Raw genomic sequence first — 19,987 nt, forward strand, 5'->3', positions numbered from 1 at the left:
ATACAAAGTAGGAAACAGCTGATTGAGGGCATTTTCCTGCAGGACTCACAAATCTGAGCCTTGCACCCTTTACATGGATACGCAAATTTCATTGCTAGAAGGCAGAAGCAGTAGTTAAACTGAATTACATTCCACAAAACCTAGAGGTGGGAAAAAAGAAAGTCCTGAGAAAATACTCATAAATCAAATGTACATCCTAAGCAAAGTATTTTCATACTTGTGTCTATGTTTATACTGCTATATAGTGCAAGGGTATCCCAAAGGAGAAGCCACCTTCAGCAAAAATGGCTCTTCAATTCCTTTCCAGGTTTAAACTGGAAGCAATTCACAGGAAGCTGGCTCAAAAGTGTTTTTAGTGTCTCTTGCTGAAAATGGTTTTGGGCAGTCCCATGAGAACCACAAAGTGTAAAGCGAAGGCTCTTCTAAGCATCATTTGCCTACACAGTTAACTGCCGGGAAGAAAGTCGCCAGAAAAGGAGGCACATGGCGGCGGGGCTTCCGAGCCTGAACCTGCCGCCAAGAGAGCTGGAGCCAGATGCCGCCCAGCAACACGGTCCCACCCGCTGGCCAGACGCTGCTCAACGTGGCAGCCGGGCACACCGACCGCGGGACGGCAGCGATCCGCTTTTCCTGGGCCGTCGGCCGCCCCACCGGCTTGGCAGAGTCGCACGGCCCGCGGCCCCTGGCGAAAGGCTTACGGAGGGCGCCGAACTCCCCGCTCCGTGGCAGGATCCAGCCGCTGGAGGGGCGCTGCAAGAACGGGGAGCCGAGAGCCGCGCGGCTGCCGCTGCTGCAGGAGCTGCCGCGCTCCAGGCACACACGCGCCCCTGCCGGCTCGGGCGCCGAGCGCGAAGGCCCCGCCCCCTCCCTGGGAAGCGCTGGCCACGCCCCTCCTGCCTCACCACACACGCCCGCTGCCTCGCTCCCCGCGCAGGTAAACTTTAGCCTCCCACTCGCGACGAGGGGGACGCAGGCAGATGTCACCGAGATCCTGGGCTATTTATAGGCGCGCCAGGCGAACGTGGCTGGAGGTGGGGGATCCTACCTCGCCCCCGCCCCTCCGCTTACAATCGCCGCGAACACGGGGGGGGGGAGGAGCAGGGCGCCCGCTGGAAGGAACTGGGGAGGGGGGAGAGCGGGGGTGCCGGGCACCCAGCAGGAACCTCCACCGCGGGCGCCGGCCGCCTGGAAAGAGCCCGAGGGGGTGTGGTGGTGGTGATGAATGGAGCCCTCCCTTCCCCCCCCCCCCCACCGCCAAGTGTTGCTTCCGCAGGGGCTGGCCTTCCTCGCCCGCCCCCCTTCTGCCTCAGGAGCACGGGCGGCGTTTCGCTGCTACGGGAGGAGGGGCGGGCAGCGGCGGAGGACGCCTTCTGGCATGGCACGGCACGGCACGGGCAAAGCGGGCGATGGTGGCGAGGAGCCCGAGGCAGGTGAGGCCAGGTTCAGCCCTGCCTTCGCTCCACCGAGAGGCTGCCGCCCGCCTCGCTGCCCACCCGGCCGTGCCCGTCTTCCCCCCTCCACACCCACTCACACGACAGCGCGCCCTCCTTTGTCTTGCCACCATCTTACAGAGAGGCGAGCACGTCCAGGCTCCGGCGGGCATGCACCGGAATGCGTCGCGTAGGCACAGCCCGGCAGCAGCCAGAGAGCCATTTTGCCGCCCGGGAGAAGCCCTTAGCCTCGGGAGCGCGTGTGAGCGAGCGAGCGAGGCGGCTGCATGGCTCCTGCGCTGCAGAAGACACCCCCTCCTCTGAAAAGCCCCGCCGCCCCGGAGCAAGAGGGCTGGGCTGGGCTGGGCCCCCTCCGTCTCTCCCTCCCGCGGGCACGACCAGGAGCGCGGGGCGCCTTCGTAGTATGCCTCCCGACTGACGTGCCTAGACTGAAAAGAGCCCCTCCACCTGCACGCAGCGCAGCTCCAGGCGAAGCCTCCCGCCCGCCCGCCCGGCCGGCCCCCCATGGCCAGCGCTCGCCATGCAGCGGCCCTCCTGCCCAGGACGGCCGGGGCCTGGTGTGCTCCAGCCCGAATGCACCATCCCCACAGATCCCCACCCACCCACCGTGTTGCTGTCAGCCAGAAAGATGCCACCCAGTCGCTGGAGCTGCGGGGGGAGACGAGGAGACAAAGGGAATTTGCTACAGATGGGGCCATTTTGCCCCCCCCCTCCCAACGCCACCGCCGCACACACACCTGCCTCCTGCCCCTCCCGCCTCCTCTGGCATCACGACAAGACCCTCCAGGCGACCATTTCCTGGGGTGGCTCTTCCCCTCCTCCTCCCCCCCCCCCCCAATCTCCGGAGGAATCAACATGTCTGAATGGCTCCCCATCAACGCGCCGTACCTGCTCTCCAGACAGCATGGCTGGCTCTTGCCTGAGCCGAGCAGGCGGACGGCCCCCGCGTCCTTCCTCCATGGCAGCCACTAACGACGAGCCGCTATTTGCCCGTGGTCAACCCCCCCCCCACACACACACACCCCAAAAAGTGTCTCCTCCTCCCCCCCCCCTTACCTTGGTTTGTAGAAGCAGAACCTCTAGGCGGACAGATTAAGGGAGTGAGCATGTTGGGAGTATCCAGTCTCCTCTTCTTGCTTGCATATCCACATAAGAAGAATGAGGTTGGGGGCGCAAACGGGGAGGGGGGTGCGCGATTTTTCCCCCCCTAATCTCTTCCCTGCGCGAAGCTTCGGCGGCGGCAACGATCTCGTGTGCCTCGGAGCGGCGTTGCAAGCGCCCAGAGCGGGGAGAGGGCGGCTCGGGAGATGAATCAGAGCGTGTGGCAAGGAGGCTCGTAAACGGCAGGCTCCAAAGAGATCATTCCATTTGCTCCTTTAAACGCACGCACGCACAGGCACACACGCGCGCGCGGCGGGGGGACCAGCCCTGGCAGTTCTTCGGCTGGTGCAAGGGATCGAGCGCTATTCCCGGCGCCCTAGCAGCAGCAGAGGCGGCAGCGGCGGCGGCAGCGGCAGCACAAGCGGAGTCGCGGCGTGGCGGCTGTCGGGTCGGGTCCTCCGAGGAGCATGATGATTCCCCCGGCGTCCCCTCCTGGAGGGAAAGGGAGGGGCAGCGCCGCTCGGGCGAGATGGGTGTGAGAGAGCCCGGCGCGCTCGCCTCCCGCCACGCTGGCACGCTTCGAAGGACGGGGAGGAAAGCGCATCTCCCGGCCCCGGCCCGCGGCGAGGAGGGGTGGCCGGGCGGCTGGCCCGCGGCGAGGACGGGTCCCCAGGTGCTCAAGCCCTGCCGCCGCTGGGACGGGCGCCGAGGCGAACTGGAGACGCCGCCGCCAAGGAACCCCGCGCCACACCGACCCGCGCGCGCGCGGACACACCAGCGCGTGCGCACGCGATCCAGCCCGCCGCTCGCGAGGAGCGCTTCAGTGGCCAGCCGCCGCCGTTCCCAACCCCATCTGCATTGCTGCTGACATGTCGGCGGGCTCTCCCCCCGCCCTCGCCTCGCCTTCCCTTCCCGCCGCCACCCCCGGTGGGAATGAATGGGAAGGGGGGGAGGGGGCCTCAACCGAGCATCACGACCGGCACATTTTGCCTTGCTGCCGTGGGGGCGAGACGCGCACACGCGCGCCCGTGGCGTTGCACGCAAGGCCAGCCGCGCCGTAGCATCGCTGACTTATGGCCATCGCCTACAACGTGCCTGCCGGAGAAATGGCAGCTCTCCGGCCGCAGCGATCCCCTCCGATCGATAGAACCTGCTGCTGCCTGTTAGACGGAGCTGCGCGCATGGCAGAGGGATCGCGACTCGGGCTTATTGCTTCACGATCTTTCCAGGTTGATGCCTCCCTTGGCACGCACGCAAATGAAGCAGCAAAGCGAGTGCGCGATAAGGAAGACCCCCTCCCCCTCCACGATATACCGACGAGCCCCCTCCCACCATGGCAACTGGCACAGGGGGGCTACCGCGGGAGGGCTGGGGCGGGGGCTTGAGTCTTTGCTTCTTCAAACTCACTCGAGATCTTCTTTGACAAAGCAGAAGAATGGGACAAAATCTGTATTCATTGTCACATTATATAGATCTCCCCTTTCTAATGCAACGATCTCATGGATTTCTTTGGCTGGAAGGTCAGCGAAGGCAAGTGAAAAGCCAGGAGGGAGAGACCGAGAGAGAGAGGCACGTTGTGGGAGTCAGCCCACTGACCATGTCCCTAACTAGTGGTGATGGGAGAATAGCTGAGGGAGGGCGCAAGAAGACGAGGGCCCAGGGTCAACCAGCCCTCCCAGTCGTGGGTCACCGGAGCCACCGCTTTCCCTGCTCTAACACGAAGGGGGACTTTCTTTGCTGCCTTCCTTCTAAGGCTGGGCCACTGGTTGAGGCAGCTGCTGGCATCATGTAACCCCAGGGCAAAACCGCAGGCTTAGTCCAACCTCTGAGCGCCTTCTCCTGGAGACGGCAGGGAATGGCATGGGACTTGGTGTGCCGTGGGAGGGGGCAGCCGTTCCGCCTGGAGGAGGGCCTCACTCTCAAGCCGCCTCTAGGGCATTTCCCTCCTTCCAGGCTTCCTGCCTGCCCTGCTGGGAGGTATGAAAAAGAATGGCAGGGATGCTCTTTGTAATCAGTGGGAGAGTCCTGAAAGCCCATTGATCATAAAGGGAGCCAGGAAGGCCAACTGAGTTGTATGTATGAGCTCCACTGAAGTACTTTACAACAAAGAGAAGTTGCAGTGAAATCGCAGAATAGATTTTCTGAGACACTGGCTCTGGAATGACAGCCTCCAGTGTAGGCTGGCCCTGGAATCAACATTCTGGGAATAGAATGACAGCCCCCACCGCCAGCTGAATGACAATCCCTGGGATTAGCACAAGTGTCCTGGGACTAGAATGACAGGCCCACAGAGCCGAATGATGGTCGTTGGGAGTAGCAGAAGAGCTGTGCCACTGGAATGATGGGCCCTAGCTACAGATAATGTTAAACCAGTTTTCTTCCACAGTTAATAGTGTGAGCATAAATTTTCATTTATGAATCCTTCCTGTATTTGCCAGAGGCAGTGGTGGGTAAGAACACTTGTGCTACTCCCAAGGAGCATCATTCCAGTCTCAGAAAAATGATTCCAGTTTCAGGGACTGTCAGTTCATGCAGGTGGCTGCTATTCCAGACCCAGGACAGATTTCATAATACATTCCACATTTCCATTGCAATGTTTGTATTTCAGTGGATCCCATGCAAGTCAATGGCATCCTGACTTCCATTCTCTGTAATGGGTCTTTAAGCCCCTTGTTCCCAATGGCCATTCCTGTCATTTTTTAAAGTACATCCATCCTGTTCCAGTATGTGTGTTTTTTCCTCCATCTTGCTAATTATGCTGGAGCTTATCTGATGCCCATCTGAAGGTTGGTGTGGTGGAGGAAGATGGGGGTGGGGAGAGACAGTCTAGCAAGACTTGGCCCATGGAAGCTAATGAGTGAGGATCCATGTGGATACTCCATAATTAAGCCTAGCATTTTAATTGCCACCTTCAGTATCAGCTGCAGCTAAGCAATGGCAAATTAATCGTAGGCAAATATTGACCTGAATCTTCCCCATACATAGCAGAGGGGGCCCTTTTTTTACTCTGCATTCTTGCAGGCAGGGAGAACCTCTGCCCACACCTCTCCAGTTCACACTCCCCTTGATGCCACAGATGCAAGATCAAATCCTTACACTCCATGCTAATTAATCCGAAATAACCACCATCCCCCGGAAGCTTCTAGCTGCATAATCAAAATCACTCTAACTGCCTGGTATTTCAGCTTCAAGCACAACAGGCATTCAAATGCTGGGGAAAGTTCACGTGTCTCCCACCATTTAGTAACCTTTAATTTCCAGATGATTCAAAAAGGCCCATGCCATGTTACAGCATGTAGATATTCATTCTAATCCTACACAAAGTTAGACATTAAGCCCAGTTTCCAAGAAGCATACTCCTAACAGCTTTAGGTTGATAGACTGCAAAGCAAGCCTCAGCTTCTCATGTGCCCTTCCCACATGGAGAACAGGTTGTGTGGTGTGAAGCCTTGCACACATACCACTGCCTATCCCTTGTTGCAGCACATGAATTGCTGAGGCAGAGAACACTTACACAGCCTATCCTCATAAGGCTTTAGGTCATATAGCACGTGATAGCCATGGCAAGCCTCCGTGACAACCATGCAGGAACAGTCCAACAGCATCAATGATTTACCCATCCATTTTAGGTTCTCTCCACAGGCATTCAGCCTCATTTAGCTTTTTTATGATCAGACTCCAGATCTTGAAACTTTGAAAGGTGCTGCCACACAAGTTGTTTGGACTGGTAGTCCAGGAAGCAGCAGCAGGCTGGCTGGCTGGTCACTGAAACGCAGAGCAAGAAGGAAGTTTGTGAGTAGTTAAAGACCACATGCAAGAGAGCCAATGGAGAAAACAAAAACAGGATTCTTCTGGCTCCCCTAAAAAATTGACAGGATTTTGTTCCAGCCTTAGTGCCCACATTTTCAGAAGAAGGAAGAGAAAACAGTATTACTTGTGTGATGGAGAAGACAGAGTGGAAGGAGAGTTTGGTTAGAGCATTCCATCTCCCAGCTTATACAAAGAGCAACAATCAGTTGCAAAAAGAGCAAGAATATATCCTCTCAATTTCTTCCTACTGCTCTGTAAAGGTAAAGGTATCCCCTGTGCAAGCACCAAGTCATGTCTGACTCTTGGGGTGACGCCCTCTAGCGTTTTCATGGCAGACTCAATATGGGGTGGTTTGCCAGTGCCTTCCCTAGGCATTACCATTTTATCCCCCAGCAAGCTGGGTACTCATTTTACTGACCTCGGAAGGATGGAAAGCTGAGTCAACCTTGAGCCGGCTGCTGGGATCGAACTCCCAGCCTCATGGGCAGAGCTTTCAGACTGCACGTATGCTGCCGTACCACTCTGCGCCACAAGAGGCCCTTGTGCTCTGTACATGACAATAAAAAAACTTTTGTAAGCATAGCTATTAAGCAGCAACAGAGGAGTGAGCTTAGACACAAAAAGAAGCATCCAGACCTTCACAGCAAAACAGAGCTGTTATGATATCAAATTAATCTTGGGTTCCCAACTAAAACAGATACAAAGGTTCTCTTTGCCTGAATCAGAATCACACAGAGCTGGAAGAGACCGCAAAGTTCCATCCAGTCCAGCCCTGACCTTCTCAGGGACTTAAAAATAACACACTCTTGACAGGTGCTCATCCAATCTCCTCTTAACAACTTCCAACAAAGGAGACTCCAAGTCAGCATATTCAATCTACGAACAACCCTCACCATCAGAAAATGTTTTCTAATATTTAAGTGGAACCTCATTTCCCATAATTTGAATCCATCACTCATAGTCCTCGTCTGTAAAGATGCAGTAAACAAGCTGGCCTCTCTTCAACATGTCTACCTTTCAAATAGTTAAACACAGCTATCATATCATCTCTTGCCCTCTTCTCCAAACTACAAATACCCAGTTCTCTCAACTTTTCCTCATAAGGCATGGATTCCAGCCCCTCAACCACACTGGTCACCTTTCTCTGAACACCTTCCAGTTTGTCAATATCCTTCTTGAACTGCAGCACCCACAGCTGGACAAAATATTTCAAATTAGGTCTAACCAATGTAAAATAGAGTGGTATTATAACTTACCTTGCTCCAAATTCTAATATTGTATTAGCCTTCTTTGCTGCCATATCACACTGTCGGCTCAACTTACATTTTTCTGCTGTTCCATGTTGCTTGTTGTTTCACTTCATTATTGTAAATCTATGTCATCTGTACTGTTCTGTTTTATGTGAACCGCTCTGAGCCTTCTCTCTTGTCCCAGAGGGACAGACCAGAACCAATGGGATGAAATTAATTCAAAAGAAATTCTGTCTCAACATCCGGAAGAAGTTCCTGACAGAGTTTCTCAGTGAAACAGGCTTCCTTGGGAGGTGGTGGGTTCTCCATCTTTGGAAATTTCTAAACAGAGGCTGGATAGCCATCTGACAGAGAGGCTGATTCTGTGAAGGCTTAAGGGGGTGGCAGGCTACAGTGGATGAGCGATAGGGTTGTGAGTGTCCTGCATAGTGCAGGGGGTTGGACTAGATGGCCCATGAGGTCCCTTCCAACTCTATGATTCTATGATTCAGGGAGGACAGTATATAAATCTAACAAATAAATAAATCTTATATTTATGCATTGCATTATTATTATCCAAATGTAATCATTTACACATCTCCCTATTAAAATTCATTTTGTTGGCTATGGCCCAATTTTCCAGTCTATCCAGCAGTCTTTTCCTCTGGGGTATTAGCCATCCCACCCAATTTAGTGTCCAAATCTGGTCAATATACCCTCCATTGCCTCATCCTGTTCTAATAGCAACACATTAACCACTAAATCAACAGGCTATATTGAAATGGCTATTTTCTTTTATATTCTCTATAGGTTTAACAGCCCTCTGGCTGAAGAAAATTCAGAATTGTACTTATTCTGGGTGTCAAGTGAAAACCTTGTATCACAGCAAAAGATCATTCAAGTTTATATTTTAAGACTATTTAAAAATCAATCTGATCTGATCATTCTTAAAATGAGTACATTTAAAAGAACCAAAATGGTACAAAAATACTTGCATACCTTAAGATAAAATATAATTTCTGAGATGCTCACCAAAGTGAGCCAAACCCACATCTGAGAGATTCAGAAGGTTTAGGCGCAGTTGTCTTATATAGGCCCATTTATGTGAAATCTACACAATCATACCAAAACTTTTCAATTTGTGGTTTCTTATGGCCACAAAATTTCCCACAGATATACATATGTATCAAAATAATAAACGATTAATTCAACTTGTTCAGAATTTATTCTGGGTATCCATCCACTGATACAAAGTTATGTCTTCCCCAAGGATAGAACAATAAGTTTAGGCCTGCCAACCTCCAGGTGGTGGCTGGAGATCTTCAGGAATTGCAATTGATTTCCAGGCTACAGAGATCAGTTTCTCTAGAGAAAACTGCAGCTTTGAACTATGGCATTTTATCCCCCTGTAGCCCTTCTCCTTCCCCTCCCTCTCCAAACCATGTCCTCCCCAAATCACCAGGAATGTTTCAGCCCAGAGCTGGCAACCTAAAACAGTTGAAAAAGCCTCTACATGTTTTGCAAATCTGAAAGTAAATCAAACTGTCAGCCCTGCATTTGTTCAACTAGTACCTATAACAGACCAGAGTTATGAAAATGTTGCTTCATCTTAACTTACAAGCTGCCTTGGGTACCCTTAGAAGTAAACTAGCTAATTACATTCATTTAAATATTTCTGTCCTGCATTTTCCCTTGGTGAGGACCCAAAGCAGTTGACAACATAGTTATCTCCCTTCTGCTTTTAATTCCTTGACAAGTAAATAGCAACAAAGATACTCACTGCTGAAAGTTAGGACCTAATATATCTCTTCTTCCTCCCACACTCCTAAAAAGTTTCCAATTCTTAAGTTCTTGACTATTGTGAGGCTGTTTTCCCCCACCCACCCCACAATAATCTAAGAAGGTGAATGTTAAATTTGTAGGTTGGAAGGAAGTCAGGACCACTGGGAGTTCAGTCAGCTATTTATTGTGATCTCAGCAAGATGCTACAAGAGACAGAACTGAACTGAACTGAAAAATCCCTGAAAAACCCAACTTATATACAGTGCTAAACAATGGCTCTTCCTGCCAGTACACAATATTGATCAGTTTCAAATGAAACTGACTGGATCCTGCAGAGATGATCTAGGCATACAGTGGTCAATTACATTGCCTGCTTCAATCCTGCCTCAGACCTCAAGTCATGTCACCCTTGGGGTGACACCCTCAACCACAAACCCAACAGTGAAAGGGCATTTCCAAGGCATTCTTTTATAAAGAATTGGCACTGCTGGTTTGGATTTTAGCCTTTGGAAAATAGTGAGGAAGGTTCACTGACTGTTCCTTTAAAATGGTCATCAACATCAGTTCACACTGTATACAACAGAAAATCCACCTCCTGCCTACCACATATCCCCTGGAAAACAGTCATAATATGTAAACAGAATACCATGTCTGCAAACCTATGTTGGACATGCAGCTAGCACTCAGTCACACAAAATCTCAGCTTCGCAGCAAAGGTATTTACAGATGTACATTAAAACATCAATGTCAAGTCTATCAAATGGTTCTTCTGGATTCTAATGCCATTTAGATTCTTTGGAACATACAAACCAAACAGAAAGAGTCCAGACCACCATAGGCGAGAACATGGTTGGGATCCAGTGGTCCATTGGGGAACCCACAGACTGCTGTGGAACTTTCCCACATTCCTTTCCCCTGCAGTGAGGAGAGGGCCAAAGTCACCCTCTTCCGTCAGTGCAACTCAGTCGATGGAAGAAGGGAGGAATTTTACACCCCTTCCTTCTTCCCATCTGTTTGGGTAGTACTCCACATAGGTCCTGAAACTCCAGGAATCAACTTTCCCTGAGTAGCCAAAGGATAGTGTCTGGGTGGCAGGTTAACATGGATAGGGAGGTTGTCGAGAGGCATTTAGCTGCACTGGATGAGTTCAAATCCCCTGGGCCGGATGAAATGCACCCGGGAGTGCTCAAAGAACTTTCCAGAGAATTTGCACAACCCTTGTTCATAATCTTTGGGACCTCTTTAAGGACTGGAGATGTCCCGGAGGACTGGAAGAGAGAAAACATTATCCCGATCTTCAAAAAAGGGAGGAAGGATGACCCGGGAAACTACAGATCAGTGAGTCTGACCTCTGTTGTGGGGAAGATAATGGAGCAGATATTAAAGGGAGCAATCTGCAAACATCTGGAGGACAATTTGGTGATCCAAGGAAGTCAGCATAGATTTGTCTCCAACAGGTCCTGCCAGACCAACCTGGTTTCCTTTTTTGACCAAGTAACAGGTCTGCTGGATCGTGGAAATTCGGTTGATGTCATTTACTTGGATTTTAGTAAAGTTTTTGACAAGGTTCCCCATGATGTTCTGATGGATAAGTTGAAGGACTGCAATCTGGATTTTCAGATATTTAGGTGGATAGTTGTTGTCAATGGTGTTTCATCAGACTGGAGACAGGTGGGTAGCGGGGTACCTCAGGGCTCGGTGCTTGGCCCAGTACTTTTTAACATATTTATTAATGATCTAGATGAGGGGGTGGAGGGACTACTCATCAAGTTTGCAGATGACACCAAATTGGGAGGACTGGCAAATACTCCAGAAGATAGAGACAGAGTTTAACGAGATCTGAACACAATGGAAAAATGGGCAAATGAGAACAAGATGCAATTTAATAAAGATAAGTGTAAAGTTCTGCATCTGGGTCAGAAAAATGAAAAGCATGCCTACTGGATGGGGGATACGCTTCTAGGTAACACTGTGTGTGAACGAGACTTTGGAGTACTTGTGGATTGTAAACTGAACATGAGCAGGCAGTGTGATGCAGCGGTAAAAAAGGCAAATGCCATTTTGTGCTGTATCACCAGGGGCATCACATCAAAATCACAAGATGTCAGTCCCATTGTCAGACCACACCTGGAGTACTGTGTGCAGTTCTGGAGGCCTCACTTCAAGAAGGATGTAGATAAAGCTGAAAGGGTACAGAGGAGAGTCACGAAGATGATCTGGGGCCAAGGGACCAAGCCCTATGAAGATAGCTTGAGGGACTTGGGAATGTTCAGCCTGGAGAAAAGGAGGTTGAGAGGGGACATGATAGCCCTCTTTAAGTATTTGAAAGGCTGTCACTTGGAGGAGGGCAGGATGCTGTTTCTGTTGGCTGTAGAGAAAAGGACACGCAGTAATGGGTTTAAACTACAAGTGCAACGATATAGGCTAGATATCAGGAAAAAATTTTTCACAGAGTAGTTCAGCAGTGGAATAGGCTGCCTAAGGAGGTGGTGAGCTCCCCCTTACTGGCAGTCTTCAAGCAAAGGTTGGATACACACTTTTCTTGGATGCTTTAGGATACTTAGGGCTGATCCTACGTTGAGCAGGTGGTTGGACTAGATGGCCTGTATGGCCCCTTCCAACTCTATGATTCTATGAAGTAGCTGCTGTGGGGAGGGAGAAATGGGGAAGATCCTATATTGCATCCATCTTGGGAGCAAAGAGAGATGCCTTGAATAAGGTAACTAGAGAGAGGGCTGATGACAGCAGGAGAAAGCAGTTGCCACCGAGGGAGTACAGCTTCTTCTCTCAGGGTGCTGGAACTTCCTTGGTGAGTGAGCTCCCCCTCACTGGCAGTCTTCAAGCAAAGGTTGGATATACACTTTTCTTGGATGCTTTAGGATGCTTTGGGCTTATCCTGAATTGAGCAGGGGGTTGGACTAGATGGCCTGTATGGCCCCTTCCAACTCTATGATTCCTTCTATAGGGAGGAGGCAGTCAGGAAGGCCACCTGCAACTGAAACAGCTAAATGAAATGGCACCTGGCTAAATGACGGAGGAAGGACTGGGAGCTGGCCGTATGCTGGAAACTCATTTGGATAGCCTGTCAAGCATGAAGGCATTGTTCTGCATCATAATTAACTGTTCCTTTGACTTTTTTGAGAGTGGAAGCCATGGAGATGGATGAAATAATGCCAAGCACACAAGGGCAGAAGCTGCTTTAGTTCCACACCAACAGAACTCACCTGTTTACTTTCTGCCATTAGACCACATGGAGGTCATTTAATCATATAAAAGAAGGCGTTAATTGTACAGAAGAATTGTGTTTACAGCCCAATTGATAATATCCCATAGGAGGCTGCAAACCATACACCACCTCTCCCCAAATAACGGGCATTACACTTTGATACTAGTCATTTTTATTCTGGCACCACTGGTAGGTGAACATGGCAGCTCAGAGCCTTAGCTATACTTTTATATGTGTGCAATGACATGTCTTAACACCCGCAGCCTCTGCAGTAGCATATTTATGAGTCTGCAAGGTCTAATTATTGACTTCCACCATCACCCATTTGCTTGGAGCTCCTGTCTTCTATTTGACATACTAGACCATACTTTCTCAACCAGAGTTTCGTGAAACCCTATGATTTCTTGACAGCCCTGGAATGGTTTCCCAAATGTGTGGGAGTTAATTAATGTGTGTGTATGATATGACCATTTATGATCATGTTGATTTGCCTCCCCTCCTCAAATGGCCAATGGTGAGCCTGAAGGGGGTGGGAAGGGGAAGGGTCCCAGCTGGGTTTAAACATAGCTATGCTTCCCAACCATATTCTGCACAATCATGCAACTTCTGGGGTTTCTCAAAGTCTGAGGAATGTTTCAGGGGTTTCTCAATGGTAATTTTTTTTAGAAAGTCTGCACTAGACCACAGCCCATCATTTTGTGTTCCCAAGTAGGATGAAGCAATCTGGACTTTTTCAAGCTATCCACTGCCTGTGTTGTTGCTGCATGCTTTTTAAGCTCATACATGGCAGTGTGCTCCACAACTGTGTTACCTGCTCTGAGGAGCTCTCTCTAGATTCTGCACATAAGGTAAATAGGGTTTTTAAACCCTATTTTAAATCAGGCAGAGGGTGGAGTTGTAGAGAATTGTTTTGTTTTTAATTGTTGTTACCATCCTCAAAGGAAAATACTGTATTACCTATGCCCAGGGTTTGAATGCGACTCTGAAAAGTCAATATGTATGGATTTATTGCAAATGAAAATGGGCGATGAACCAGGGGAGGTTATTTTAAAAAAAATCAATGACCAATTGCTCCTTTACCATAACCATGGAAGGAGACCACTGAGTTGGTATTATTAGCTTGAGTAAGACTGGCAGGCTTTCTCTGCAGGAAAATATAAGGTAAAAAGGAAAAAGAGATCAGAAAGACAAATAGTTATGAATACCATAAAAAAGACATGTAGGTTGCTCTTTATTTAGCACAAGAGAAGAGTTTCACAGTGAAATGTAAAGGAAAATAGATGTTATAAAACTTTAGTTGCATACCCTGTGACTTACAGGAGAATTAAGAGCCAAAAATTGACTGCTTGGAAAAGATTTAGTAAAGATTTTAGGCAAGGGTTGACTGAGGCTCATTGCACGTGAAAAGGGTGGACAGAATCCACAGAACTAAGAGAACACTCTGGCTGATTTCATGCATAACATGCCAATGATCTGTAGGTATTCTATGGTGGAATCTTATTACAGAAAAGGGCTTGGATTTTTAATTCTTCTTCACAGTCATATCACATTAGCCACTTGCAAATATACTTCCTACTTGCTGGATAAGGTGGGCCATTCCTCATACTTCAATTATAATTTATTTACTTCCACCTTCCAACGGAATATGCATTGGAAGAGGGGAAACATTGTTAACTTCTTAATTTGCGGGATGGTCAAAATTTAATCTTCCTCCCTTTTGCCTCCAGCATAGGAAGGCTGCACATTTTCCTGGAAGTAATGTAATTTACTTCTGCTAATGTGTGCATAAGAGTGCAGCATGAATTATTATTATTATTATTATTATTAGATTTATTTCCCGCCTCTCCTGATAGGCTCGAGGCGGGTCACAACAACTAATCCCATTAAAATTCCCATTAAAATATCAATCTACTAACATGGCGGCTAAAAATCCCATCCCTCCCCCAATTATTAAGAAGTGAAGAGGATAGGGGAGTAGCGTACACTCCAACTCCTAGGGGGGGAGCGATGTCCCTGATTTGCTGACCCCAGCCTCAACCATAGACCTGGTGGAAGAGCTCCGTTTTACAGGCCCTGTGGAAAGCTGACAAATCCCGCAGGGTCCGCAGATCACCCGGGAGCTCATTCCACCAGGTAGGGGCCAAGACTGAAAAAGCCCTGGCCCTGGTCGAGGCTAGGCGCGCTTCCTTTGGGCCGGGGACGACCAACAGGTTCTCACTCACAGAGCGTAAGGCCCTGCGGGGGGCATAGAGCGGTAGGCGGTCCCTCAGGTATGTGGGTCCCAACCCGCGTATGGCCTTGAAGGTTAAAACCAAAACCTTGAACCGGATCCGAGCAACAATTGGCAGCCAATGCAGCTGCCTCAGCACCAGCTGGATGTGGGCCCTCCAGGATGTTCCAGTGAGGACCCTGGCAGCTGCATTTTGTATCAGCTGTAGTTTCCGGATCAGGGACAAGGGTAGGCCTGCGTAGAGCGAGTTACAGAAATCTATTCTGGAGGTGACTGTCGCATGGATCACTGTGGCCAAGTGGTCAGGGGACAGGTAGGGCACTAGTAGCCGGGCCTGGCGAAGGTAGAAAAATGCCTGGCCCGCTACTCTCTTGACACAGACAGGGCCGGATTTACATGAAAAGAGGCCCTAGGCTATTCCACTTATGTAGCCCTTTCACCTCCCATTTTTAAGTTTGTAAATTACATGAGAGATAATAAAATACATCATTACTGTGATATATATCAATATGTTAAATGAAACATGTTGTGATTGGTACTAACCTTTATAAAAAATGTGGAATATAGGCCCCTCTTGATCTTGAGGCCCTAGGCTGAAGCTTAGTTAGCCTATAGGAAAATCCAGCCCTGGACACAGAGTTAAAACTTGGCCACACATTTCACGAGATCAAGAGAGCTTAATTGCTTTAGACGTAGAATGCCAACATAGGGAAGGCTTGGTAGTTGAGGTATGAAACAATAGCTCTGGAGTAGGTTCAAGAGAATACTGAAGGAAGAACCTGCTGAAAAGGAGATAAGTTTGAGGAGGAGGAGGAGATGAAGTAAACTGTGGGCAGGGCTTGGAAATGTGAAAGGAATAAAGAGTGGGAAAGACACCTCATGGGAAATGCACATGCAACACTCATCTCTGAAAAACTGTCTCCACTATATGCAGTATTTTCCAGGCAACATGGTCTGGAAACGCTGGTAAATGCCTTCCTTTTATGTCTAATGACTCCTTGCCTCTGGATAAATGGCTCTTTGTCTGGTCTAAGGATATCTACTGGTTCAGTGATGCAAAAGACATCCCTTATGGATTTTATATTGGAGCCTTCCTGTCAAAACACACGCCACATGGGTAGAAGGTTTTAAACAGAAGACTCAGGGTTACTATAGTGCCTGGTGGGAGAAAAATCAGTGGGAAAACAATCTTGTAGGCAATCATTTTAAAATATTAAACATATGCATTGGTGACATTGTAGACAGGATGATATAGGTAGAGTCCAGGATTTAATTTGCTCAGCAGAGGAAATCTGTAGATTACATATTGTTCCAATAAATAATATTCACCCTCTTCATTTCACCAAGATATATTTTTTGCTCAGACTTAAACATCATGGGGTGTAAAATGGTACAGGATAGCTCAATGTTGTCAGATCCTGGGAAGCTAAGCAAGATTGGTTCCCTGGAAGAGAGACCACCAAGGAATATCTTGCAGAAGGCAATGGAAAACCACCTGTGCTTCTCAGCTGTTCTGAAAGCCATATGGGATCACCCTAAGTCAGCTGAGACTTGATGTAACACACATAACATCACAGATGCTGTGTGCAGTCTACCCAGGAGATCCAAGGATTATCTAGCAGCCAGGCAAGGAATGTTCATAGGTGGTTTGCCATTTCCTGGTTCTGCATCATGACCCCTAATGTTCCTTAGGGGAACTACCATCCAAATCCTTGGAGTTCTCCCATCCAAGTACTGCCCAGGGCTGGCTTTGCTTAGCTTCTGAAATCTGATTGGATTAGGCCCAAGCTATCCAGGTCAGGGCAGAGGTTCAGTGAATTCCAGTGTGATGAAAGAACACCACATACAGTACAGGGGACCCCAACCATTTCTGAGCCTGCAGCTACCTTTAGAATTCTGACACAATGTGGTGGGTGCCACCATAAAAATGGTTGTCACAAAATGGCTTTTAGAGCTTACTTTGGGTCATACAGTGAAGATCCTTAGGCCATGATGGCAGCTGCTGCCAAAGCAAAGTCTTTAAAAATCTGCATAGTTGTCATATCTCCAGTAGCCAATCAGGAAGCTTGTGGCAAAAGCCCCACTTGGCCCTACCCACTTTCTAAAAATACTTGGCAGACACCAGGAAAGAAGTTGGACACCATGGCCCCCATGGGCACCAAGTTGAGGACTCCTACTTTAGGGCCTTCCATATCAGTTAACTGACAACTAATCCCATTATCAGCTGTTACACTACTGCTACAAACCTAATCCAAGTTGTTGGTGGAAAGTGCTGTCAAATCACAACAGACTTACAACAACTCCATAGGGCTTTCAAGACAAGAGACACTCAGAGATGGTTTGCCATTGCCTGCTTCCATGTTGTGACAGATTATTTTATACACCAGTCTACCACGCATGCGCGGACAAAATCACTCCCTTTCCTTGCCTTATTCGCCCCTTCATAGCCATTCACCAGTCTACCTTTTATCTGCCATCTTCAGCCATAGTTATTACTTTTTAATTTATTTATAACCCACCTTTCCTTACAATGGGGACCAAAGCATAAACAGGGTTTCTTTACCCATAACTGTTGTTCATATATTTGTAACTGTGCATACACACATGGGTACCACACAGATGCACAGCCCAACCACTGGGAGACTTTTCACTAGCATAGAAGCTGCCCTTGAGGGCCCCTCCATTTGGAGCTCCATGGCTGTTTCCTGCCTAACAGTCACATGCTAAGGGAGGGGCCACTCCACATACCTCCACATACCTTGGTTCTCCACACACTATTTCTGTCATGAATCTGAAGACATGGAAGCATTCTGAGTGTTGGTGACATGCTGTAACAATGTTGGTTCTCATCCTTGGCTATTTGTGTAAAGTGCCATTTCTCTAGATTTCTCATGACCAAAATCCCTTTGTATGTGTTCCAATGATGTTTGACCTATGGCCACAGAAATGTAGCAGTAGTGTTGCTATGAGACTGAAGTGATGCATGATGGCAGTGTTCTATTTGACAGTTAGCTTTTGACGGTTGTATGTGAGAGAGAAGGAGAGATTAGACTGTTCATGTTCAGGTTTATCTGTCAGAAAATGAAAATGTAATCACTACTTTTGTGTTGTGAATATCAAATGAAACAACCAGACTGTTAACTTTGTATACACAAAAGAAAAGGAAAGTGTATCTTTGAAGACCATATTTTAACCTCAGAGAAAAAGTTACTGTTAAAGATTGTGTTTGACTGTTCTCTAGTATGTAAGTAAATATATTCAGTATTACTACAGAAGATGATATGCCTTAATTTAAAAAAAAAATAACTTAGGAATTGCTGTTTTCACCTGGCAGCATTAATATACAATTTTTATCACTCCGCTGAACAAACTCTAACTGGGAGATTAGTGTCAATTGACCAGCTTCCACAAAAGATTTTGTTGGGTGTTTTTCAGTTAAGATATTGATAGAAATCAAAATCCCAGTATTACTCTCAATAATTTTTTACCATTAAACTCAAAAGGTTATGGCCCCAGCCCAGCACAGGTGATGAGAAGCCAGATAAAATAGTGAGAAAATTTAAATTAAAAACAAAATTCCTTGAACTATTGAATTATAAAGTAAGCAGCAATGTTCCTAATGGAAGAAAGAGAAAGGGGAACAATGCAACAAATTTCCATACTAACTGCAAGTAACTATGATCACATCCAGCCCATTCTCCACCAACTGCAGTGGCTGCCAGTTGAATTCCGGATCAGTCTCACAAGGAGCGGTCCTCTCTCCTATTCTATTCAACATCTTTATGCGCCCTCTTGCACAACTGGTACGGAGGTTTGGGCTGGGTTGTCATCAATATGCCGATGACACCCAGCTCTTCCTCCTGATGGATGGTCGCCCTGACTACCCCCAGAAGCATTAGCCAGCTGCCTGGAAGCAGTGACGAGATGGCTGAAGCAGAGTCGCCTGAAGCTCAATCCTTCAAAGACGGAGGTCCTGTGGCTGGGTAGGAAGGGACCATGCAAGGAAGCACGCCTGCCTGCCCTGGATGGTGTACAGCTCTCTACGGCTGACTCTGCCAGGAACCTAGGCGTGATTCTGGATGCTTCCCTTACAATGGAAGCCCAGATGACAAAGGTAGCGTGGCTGGCATTCTACCATCTCCGCCAAGCCAAACTACTAGCGCCCTACCTGGCCCCGGAACACCTAGCCACAGTGATCCATGTGACGGTCACCTCTAGACTGGACTTCTGTAACTCACTCTACGCAGGCCTGCCCTTAGCCTTGACCCGGAAACTACAGCTGGTCCAAAATGCAGCGGCCAGGATCCTCACAGCAACACCATGGAGGTCCCACATCCGGCCCATTCTCCACCAACTGCAGTGGCTGCCAGTTGAATTCCGGATCAGACTAAAGGTTCTGGTAATTACCTTCAAGGCCATTCACGGTCAGGGCCCAGTGTACCTGAGGGACCGCCTCCCTGCCTATGCCCCCAAAAGAGCTCTGCGCTCCTCCGCCACCAACCAGCTAATGGTCCCTGGCCCTAAAGAAGTCCGCCTGGTCTCGACCAGGGCCAGAGCATTCTCTGTCCTGGCCCCCACCTGGTGGAATGAGCTTCCAGAAGAGATCAGGGCCCTGACGGAGCTTAAACAGTTCCGCAGGGCCTGCAAAAAGAAGCTCTTCTGCCGGGCATTTGGTTGAGACCAGGCACAACCAACAACAAACGAAGGGCCCCCGCTCTCCCCCCCTTCCTCCCAGAACTCCACCAGAGTGCTCTGGACCTGTTGTGCCATTTGCATGGTTGCATTGTTATACTGTTATATTATTATTATTGTTATACTGTTCATTATACTATTTTCTGTTACAACCACTGTTATTATTATTATTATGTATTATTAATGAAGACTGTTCCATGTATTATTTATATGTTTAATGTAAACCACCCTGAGCCTACGGGGAGGGCGGTATAGAAATATAATAAATAATAAAATAATAATAAATAAAAAGAGAAATAGTATCTAAAAAGGCAGAGCAAAGCTATGCAGTTATTGAAAAGCCTAAGCCTGACCAAGATGAAGAAGAAATTAAAAGGTGGGAAATACAAGATGCAGTTGCTACCAAAATAATTTTTGCCTGCTTAGATGATACTCAACTAATTTATGTAAATGACTGTACATCTAC

The 19,987-nt window shown here is 48.4% G+C and overlaps 1 protein-coding gene across 6 annotated transcripts in view; it reads right to left on the minus strand.

The window, feature by feature from the left end:
- GRIN2B (glutamate ionotropic receptor NMDA type subunit 2B) overlaps positions 1-19,987 on the minus strand; it is a 339,667-nt gene that overhangs the window by 311,395 nt on the left and 8,285 nt on the right. For 2 of the 6 annotated variants that reach the window (XR_013231308.1, XM_077339265.1), the window contains exon 1: positions 2,508-3,393. The exons of 1 other annotated variant lie outside the window; for it this stretch is intronic. The gene's annotated coding sequence lies outside the window, so the exon portion shown is untranslated. Of the gene's footprint in view, positions 1-1,531; positions 1,672-2,339; positions 2,413-2,507; positions 3,394-17,587; positions 17,729-19,987 lie in introns of those variants that run through there. 3 more of the 6 variants (XM_077339266.1, XM_077339268.1, XM_077339267.1) reach the window with 3 other exon arrangements.

Source organism: Paroedura picta, chromosome 5 (assembly GCF_049243985.1).
Source record: "Paroedura picta isolate Pp20150507F chromosome 5, Ppicta_v3.0, whole genome shotgun sequence".
NCBI classification, from domain to species: Eukaryota; Metazoa; Chordata; class Lepidosauria; order Squamata; family Gekkonidae; genus Paroedura; species Paroedura picta.